This window comes from Sciurus carolinensis, chromosome 16 (assembly GCF_902686445.1).
Source record: "Sciurus carolinensis chromosome 16, mSciCar1.2, whole genome shotgun sequence".
Lineage (NCBI taxonomy): Eukaryota > Metazoa > Chordata > Mammalia > Rodentia > Sciuridae > Sciurus > Sciurus carolinensis.
Genome location: NC_062228.1, coordinates 49,607,317 through 49,616,312, shown reverse-complemented (window position 1 = coordinate 49,616,312; position 8,996 = coordinate 49,607,317). Strand labels below are relative to the sequence as shown.

The window sequence follows — 8,996 nt, the reverse complement described above, 5'->3', positions numbered from 1 at the left end:
GAGAAATCACAACACATTGAGTGACAGTTGGCTTTTATTGACAACCCGAGTTGGGGCAGCCTCCGTTCTACAGAATGAAATGAGCCCCCACCAGGCCATGGCAGAGCAGGGGCTTCCGTAGGAGGCACCAGGAAACAGGTCAAAGGGGAAGGGATTGGTTAGGGTCAGGTTACTTCAGGTGACCTTTAGTGAGGGTTGAAGCAGAGGGGACTTCCTATCACACTGACCCCTGAGATAGGCAGACTAGAATCTGCTGTTTCTAGGAAAAACTGGTTGGGGATCCACCTGCTTCCCTAAAGGTTCAATTTGGTTTTGTGGCATTTGGCATTGTAACAGGAAAAGGGGTGTCTCCAATGAAGAGTCCGAGGGATTCTGGGAGAGAAGGGGGACCTTGACTCAGGACAAGTGGTGTACGTGGCTACATGACAGAAGAGAATTGCTGCCCAAGCCAGTGAGAGGCACAGACGGCTTATTTGGGAAAGTGGATGTGAATTCAAGGGAGAATGGGGGCCATCTCAAGAGAGAGATGCGCTTGGGCGACAAGCAAGGAGTCCACATTCAGGGAGAGTGGGGATATATTGAGAATGAGTCGTGCTTTGGGGGTTCCCAGCTCTTATTTTGAAGGAACATGGAAAGGGGTGGGAGGGATGGGTATGGGAAGGTACAAGGAATGAAATCAGTACTGTGACCTCAAGAGAAGGTCTGGGGGTTTGGTAAATGATGGGATCCATAGACTGAAGTGGTCTTCATTATCTGATCAATAAGATAGTGGCAGATTGTGCCATAAATTATAGGTTTCTCCAGATGTGGTACCGCTCTTTCTTAATCTATTCATTGAGGGGCTAGTTAATAGTACGTAGTCTAGGCGTGGTGGTGCAGGCCTGAAATTCCTGCAAGTAGGGAGGCTGAGACAGGAAGATCCCAAGCTCAAGGTCAGCCTCAGTGTAACCTGGAGTCAGGCAGCTGGGTTTTCTATCTTTCCAATTGGAGGAATGAAATCCAAGGACACAAGGGTGAGAGCAAAGTAACAGGATTTATCAGAGTAAGAGAAAGAAGCCCATCTCCCGAGGGAGAGGCCCCAGGAGGGGGATGCCAACAGTGTCTGGGGTCCAGCATGGGGCTGGTGGGCTGAGGGAGGCCAGCATGGACCAGTCAAGCTCTTCCTGCCAGGAGCTTCCTGAGCCCGTCAAAAGTGCACATTTCAGTCCCTTCTTTACATAATCAAGAGGCCCAGGCTCTCCTGGTGGGTTTGCTGTGTCCATTAGAAGGAGGAAGCTCTTCCTCCAAGGGTCTGCCTGTGGTTGGCGGTTGCTAGGGGTAAGGACAGGGTGACTAAGGAAGGGCTGAGGGGGTCACAGCTGTGAGGAACAGAGCAGGTTTCCAGGTCAGGAGAGGGCATGTGGTGAAGGCTGGCAGGGAGCAGGAGTCACAGGCTGTCTCTCAGACCCCCTGTCTCCTTTCAGGGGGGTGAGATGTGCCCCTCCCCTCCTGTCCTTCCCCGAGGCCCTTATCCTGGCCGCCTATGGGAGAGCTAGTGTCCTGCCTCAGCACTTAGTGAGGCCCTAAGCAACTCAGTGAGACCCTGTCTCAAAATAAAAAATAAAACTTTAAAAGGACTGGGATGTGGCTCCGTGATAAAACACCTCAGGGTTTCATCCCCGGTACCACAAAAGGAAGCAAAAACTCATAGTGCACAGGTGGATTTTCAGATATCTCAGGAATCTGAGAGAAAGAGGCCTGGGAAAGAGATAAGCTTAGAAGGTGACAGGTCTTAAAATGTACGTGGAACTTCTGAAATACAATTCAATTTTTTTTCTGTATTTATGTCATCTTTCTACCTATTGGGGGCCAAAGGGGTGACAGGGATTGAACCCAGATGGGCCTTAACTTTAACATGTTAACCACTGAGCCATACCCCCAGCCCTTTCTTTTCTCTCTCTTTCTTTCTTTTCTCTCTCTTTCTTTCTTTCCTTCTTTCTTTCTTTCTTTCTTTCTTTCTTTCTTTCTTTCTTTCTTTCTTTCTTTCTTTCTTTCTTTCTTTTTTTCTTTTTGGTAGAGGCAGGGCCTTGCTAACTTCCTGAGGCTGACTTTGAACTTGCCATCCTCCTGCCTCAGTCTCAGGAGTCCCTGGGATTACAGGTGTGTACTCTGCAACTGGTGTTTTTTGTTTTTGTTTTTGTTTTTTTTCCCTTGAGGGCACGGCTCTCCTAGGAGAATACGTTTGCCTTCATGTCGTCACGGTGCCGCTCATTTTGAGAATCTTCTATGATCTAATTGTTCTGGAGCACAAGAATTACAAACCACCACACATACTGAGCCATTTGAAAGGGAAGAAAGTTTTATTTAATGAGCATGCCAGGCGAGGCTAAGCCTCAAAGAACACCAGCACCTGAATTTGGGAAGTACAGAGTTGATAAAGGCCAAATCCACCAAGGCCACAAGGACACTTGAGCACATGTAGGTCAGAAAAGACGCTGTTGAGACATATTTCCATGACATGGGAAAATAGTTTCGATGGCACATCTCAGAGTCATTTTGTTATACATCAGGACCACAGCCAGGGATGTGGGAAGATCCCCTTGTACTGTCAGCAGAGATACAGCTTCAGGAGGCTGAAAGGAAACATCACAAGCAAGCAGACAATGGAGTCAGGTCAGAACAAAAGAGAGTCACTTTGCTTCTTTCCATTTCACCGATTATTCGCACCAACACGAGCATCTCCTGTCCATTCTTCCACCTTGTGTGCCTGGTTTCTGTGTTGTTGCGGGCACACAGAAGTCCAGTGCTCGTGCGCTCCCGCACAGACCCCAGCCTGCACGGAGACTATACTGTCACTGAGCTCCAAGGCTGTGGAGTGAGTGTTCTCATTCCAACATTCCCAGGATTTTCCTCGACAGGTCGGTAACTTGGAGAGCCTCTTGAGACACATTGGCGTTAATCTATTACAAGCTGCTGCTATCTTATCACCTGGAAGGACCACCAGTGCAGACAAGGGCTGCCATTGTAAACGGAAGTGCTCACCTTGGACAGGTGCCCGGCCCCTCCTTTCCCCAGAATTCGCTTTCTGCCCCTTTCACCTGGTCTCCGCTGCCCCGGCCCTGCCCTCGCCCGCCCCACCGCCCCTGGGAACTGCAGTTTTTGAGATTTGGGCTTCAGCTTTTTACAGTTGGGGTTTTAATCTTTGGGCGCTGGCAGTTTCGGGGACTTGGGAGACTGATCTTCCACAGCTTGACATGAAAAGAAAAAGAAATGTCCTGGCTTTTTTTTTTTTTTTTTTAAAGAATTAAGCTATATTATTTAACGTGATAGTTGGTATAAAACTAAGTTTATATATTTAGTTTTCTTATACTCTGTTGTAATCACACAAACTTTTAGATACATTTTTATACATATGTTTCCATCAGCAAGGTCAGATAGAGATGATTATATAGGTAACTGAAGGTTTTCAGAGTTTAGACTGAAAATCAGGCCCATTTAGTCATAACAGCATACAAAGACCTTGAATCAGGAAAAAGGTTGACATTATTGCTTAAACTTATAAAATGGTGGATTTTAACCCAATTGATAGCTCTCTAGGCTTGTGTCCTGTACTCTTAGGTCCTACCATTTTGAAAGTAACATAGGTAATGATGTAATTTTAAAATTAAACTAACTGTGAATGAATTCTAACTTGTTGGTCAATGCACATATTCCCCTTAACCTGGTTATCACCTCAGAATCGATCCTCGTAGTAAAAATAACTGTCCCACATGGAAAAAAAAAAAAAAGAAAGGCAGAACTTCACATCTTCCTTGAAGTTTTTCAAGTATTATAGGAACAAAAAGTTCATAAAGAAAAAAAAAACTGATTAAAAATTTGACATTTTCATCTTGCTTTAATAATTATGGGATGGTAGAAATATAAAAAACAAATGTCCCTTATTATTTATGTGTAATACACTCATAAGTGCCATTGCACTTACGAGCTGTTTTCCAGCTTCTTCAAGTAAGGGACACAAGTATGATTCTTCCAGTGAGGAAATAGGAATAATCATCTTAGGGGACCCAAAAGATAAATGACATTGGCTTTTAAAACCAAAAACCTACTGTGACCCTGAAATGCCTGATTCAACAACAAAAAGTTAGGGCAGCAAGCCACCACACGTGCAGAGTTCTGAAATAGGCACTGCCCTCCCGCCTCAGTCTCTAATATCTTCTTTTTGCTCTTTTTGCTTTTCCTGCTTTTTGGTTGTAGGTAGTTCGAGGCTTGCCCGCTGCACAGGTTCAGCTTTTCCCACGGTGATCCCAATCTTTGTTGCAGTCATAGCTGTGCAGCTCCGTTTTACATCCGACATACCCCATAATTTCACATTTTGATGGACTTCCTTCTCTCCTTCAAATATGATGGGCACTTTGAACAACGTACTCTTGGTCTCTACTCCCCTGAGTTCTGGAGGTGAATTGTAGCATATACTGAAATGGTGACTTCACCCCCGTCTGACGCCGCTCAGGTCTACACGGAACAACTTTCTCCCCAGCATCCTTTTCAGTTCCCACGTTTCCCTGTTGTACAGCCTTCTTGTGCTAAGAAGGTATTAAAGTCACAGGTTTTCCTTCTACGACAGCTCCAATACTTCATCTCCTCATGGAAAACGGGGCCTCCAGAATGACAGACACAGGCTTCTTCTAGACTCTGGGGACCCTGATATGTCTTTGTACACCCTCCCTTTTCACATGACGTCCCAATCTTAATTTCATCACTGTCATCTTCTTTCTTATCGTCCTCATTTCCAGATGATCGTTTAAGTTTATCAAGTGCTCCTTTTAGGTAGGCAGATATTTTTACTTCCATACTGGTCCTTGGTTCAGCTGGGCTTGGCCTTTTGATCACTTCTCCTGGTTTAGGGGCTTGAATTACGGGCTCCTGAAATGTGGGTTTCAATTCAGATAGTTTTTTTTTTTTGTTTGTTTTGTTTTTTTTTTTTTTTTTTTTTTTTTTTGCGGTGCTGGGGATCAAACCCAGGGCCCTGTGCTTGCAATGCAAGCACTTTACCAACTGAGCTATCTCCCCAGCCCCAGATAGTTCTTTCTTTTCAGTAGTCTTGACTTCAGGCTTGACGGGCTCAGGTGGCTTTGCACTATGATGTCTACCTTTTGTGCAGCTCACAATGCTTAAGAAATCAGAAAAATCAGTTGTTCTCCTCTGACAACAGGCTAACCCTTTAATGCATCATGAAAGACAGGAACACCTGGAATTGTCCTCGAGATCCAAGTGCTGTCCGCAGGCCCGAGTGTAGCCCAGCAGGGCCATCTTCTCTTCCCACCGTTACAGCAAGGCCCAAACACCCGGAACTGCAAGACTGTGCGACTAACTGCATCCTGGCTGCCGCACAGGAGATCCTGGCTTGATGCTCTGTGTGGAGAGCGCCTCCCACTCAGCTCTAGGTGGGCAAAGGCTGCCGTCGCAGGTGACCAGGGGGCACTGACCTCACGTGCACACCCCACGGAGGGTGCTGGACGCAGGTCCTGAGGAGGTGACAGGCGCCGTCTCTCTTTCAGGCAGCTCTTCCTCTGCCACCTGTTTTCCTTCTGCCTTCAAACATGCTCTTGGAGAATGAAGGAGAGGTAGAGAGAGAGAAGGAAAAAGGGAAGAGAAGCAGAAAGAAAGAAGAAAACCCACGCTCTGGCTCCACGGGCACTGGGGCAAGAGGAGTGTGGGGGGTGGGCTTCAGGGTCGCTGCAGGACCTGCCGCGGGGTCCTGTTCTCCCTCCATCATTAGGAAGTGCTCTGTCACCAACAGCTCCCCAGAGCTCAGTGCTCTTCCCACCTGAGCAAGACCGGTAAATGACGCTTGGGAACAACTGGTCAGCGTGACAAGCCTTTGTTCAATGGCCAGTGAAGTGGGAAACAGATTCTGGGCTTTTTTAGTTTATTTAATTTTATTTTGTAGTAGGGGTTGCACCCAGGCCCTCTTAACCACTGAGCCACATCCCCGGTCCTGTTGGTTTTGTGTTTTGAGACAGGGTCTCACTGGGCTGCTTAGGGCCTCACTGAGTTGCTGAGGCTGCCCTTGACCTTTCCATCCCCCTCCCCACCTCTCAAGTCAGTGGGACCACAGGTGGGCCCCACCATGCCCACAGTCTTGTCTGTCACCTTCAGGAGGAGGGCAGTATCATGAGACTCTGTCTGCACTTTCCTTACATCCGGGGAATTGTTTCAGCGACTGGCCTGTTAATTGCTTCTGTGATCGGGCCTCTTCCATTAGGCTTCATCATCGTCTCCTGTGTGGACCTGTCGTTATTGGGGTGTCCCTTCTCATACGAAACTGATATTAGAATTAATGTTCCAGTTACAGGCTGCAGTCTCCCCGAGTTCGTCATGAGGACAAGGCCAGCTCACCCTGTCACCACTGCACTCCTAGGGACACTGCCTACACGTCCCCCTGCCCCGCCAGAACTTCCCTTCCTTGTTAACTGACTGAACTTCTCAACCCAGCTGGAAATCTCTCTTGGATTCACTTTCACTTCTAATCATAGAACCATCAACAGATTCGGAGGAAACGCACTGTGCAAACACACTTCATTGCTCACCTGACGTGATTTCTGAGAAATGCTCCCTGATACTCCAGAAGGAAGTTATAGGAACACCATTCATTTCTCATGTGAGTTTTTGAGCATCTACTAGAAGTGAGACACTCAGTAGAAACCATAGAGCAGTCTAAACAGCAGACCATTCTGTAGGCAAGGCAGGAGGATCACAAGTTCAAAGCCAGCCTCAGCAACTCCGAGAGGCCCGAAGCAATTCAGTGGGACCCTGTGTCCAAGTGAAAAAGAACCGGGGCTGGGGATGTGGCTCAGTGTTAGGTGCTCCGGGGTTGAATCCTCAGGACCCAGAAGAAAACACAAAGGAACCTGCCACTGGTGAGGAGAAGCGGTTGATTCCTGGTTCTTTTATGAAGGATGGACTGTAGGGCTCTCCTATTCGTCCTAAGAAGGATGTGATGGAGAGGCAGAGGTCAAGCACCACACCGACATTTTTCGTTTATTTTTATTTTGAGACAGGTTGTCACTAAGGTGCTGAGGCTGGCCTGGAACTTGCCATCCTCCTGCCTCAGCCTCCTGAGTTGCTGGGGTTTGAGGCGCGTGCCCCTTACCTGCCCTATGCTGAGGTTTTGGTACTGTGATGGTATAGCAGACCTGGTTGTGGAGTACAGTTACAGAGGCGTTACGGTGAGAGTCCAGTGCCTGGGGAAGGGGTCACTTCCCCTCCCTCCCTGAGCCTTTCTCCCGGAGGCCTACTTGACCCTGGGTCCCGACCTCCTGCATTGTCAATAACAGTCCTAAGAGTCTGCCTCCTCGCTCCTGAAACGCAGCAGATGTCTGGACAGAGCTGTCACTTCTCCTCTGTTCTGTGAGCGTGCTTCAAGTTAGAGACCCCGCACAGGCCCTCAGCCTCATCGATGAGGAATTTGCTTAAAAAAAAGAGAGAGGGAAAAGCCCCATGAGAGGAAGCGTCCAATGGCGGCAAATACCCTATAAATACTGTGAGAAACTGTGGATCAGGGAGTGCTACTCTCCTCTGGGCCCCCCACCCTGTGTAAAATAAAGCTTGGTTTCTCCTACTTTCCGAGTGCCGTCTTGTCACCTCCCACATCATTTTTGATACATTGGCGGGGAAACCACCACCGTGCTGGTTTGGGGCCACCAGTGTAGACAGTGTCCACAGAGGAATCCGCGCTGCCCCTCAGACCAACAGGAAGGTGCCGCCCCTGAATTCCACGATCTTCTTTGCTTGCTGGACCTGTGGCTCCAGAGTGGCTGCTGGTGCCCTGGAACCCCTGGAGACGGGGACGTGTAGGCTACTGGAAGAGGTGAGGTCCAGGACACAGGACCGTGGACAGGCCTGCCTGCGAGGACAGAAGGGGAGCCGGATGGCCACACTGAGGGCGCTGACAGTGCAGGGAACCCCGAAGGAACAGGGCCGGGAGGAAGTGCTTTAACTCCTAAAGGTCTGTGTTGCTGTGAAGGGGGGACAGGGTCGTAAACCTCCCATGGCCGCCTGCAGAGGGGCCACAGGTCTCGGGGACTCCATCAGGGGACTCTTAAGCATGGGGAGCTCCAAAAGGGGGAGACAGTGGTTTCCAATTCCTGAGTGTGGGAGTGTGTGAGAAACACTGTGAAAGTTGTTTCATGTGTAATTCCAGCCGTGTCATTTTTCAGTACTTGTCTTTTTCTGAAGTCACATTTGTTTTATGATGAATTCATCTTTTCTCCTGAACCAATTCATGTTGTTTTATCTAACTGAAATTTATTGCCCTCTGCTTTTCTGTGTGCTGTCTTTATTCAGAGGCCAAATGTTCAAGGGTTAACTCTCAAATACACTGAAAAATTAAGCTCATGCAACTTGAAATGATTAGAGATAAAAATAAAGATATCTCTAAAATCATTCACCCACACGTTTCTTCTCCCAGGTGATTAGACGATGAAGGGTGTTCTTTTGTATAAATTGTTTACAGTATAATTAATGTCCATTGATTCTAGGATTTTCCTTCCAAAGAGGATGCCTTCCGATGTTAACTAAACTTGGTTTTCACAGGTAACCTAAGTTGAAAATGGGCAAATCAGTTTGAACATAATGGGATAAAGATCATAAATATGTTGTTTTTGTATTGTTGGTCGATGGAAAGTTTAAGATTGTTTTGTTCCTGGTCTTCATTAAAAACAAGATGATTAAGGGTTAAAATTCTACTTTCATGAATGTTCTACATACAAGGTTTAAAAGAAGGAAAAAAAAACCCTCAAAGGATGATAAAATACTGTTGTTTCATTTGGTCTTAAGAATCCTTCATGTTCTGACTCAAACTTTCGGCCCTCTCAAGGCAAAACTCCCAGACTTCTGACTCTGGGAATGAGGCCAGCAAGAAGGAAAAAAAGAGAACAGTTCCGAGCGGCTGCAGAGGCGCCCACTCCTCCTCCCACCTGCCGGCCTGCACTGTCCAAGCTCAGGGAAAATGTACA

General features: G+C 47.4%; 1 pseudogene; it reads right to left on the bottom strand.

Moving 5' to 3' along the window:
• Positions 1-4,177: 4,177 nt before the first annotated feature.
• Positions 4,178-6,241, bottom strand: LOC124966121 (cysteine and histidine-rich domain-containing protein 1-like; annotated as a pseudogene).
• Positions 6,242-8,996: the final 2,755 nt, after the last annotated feature.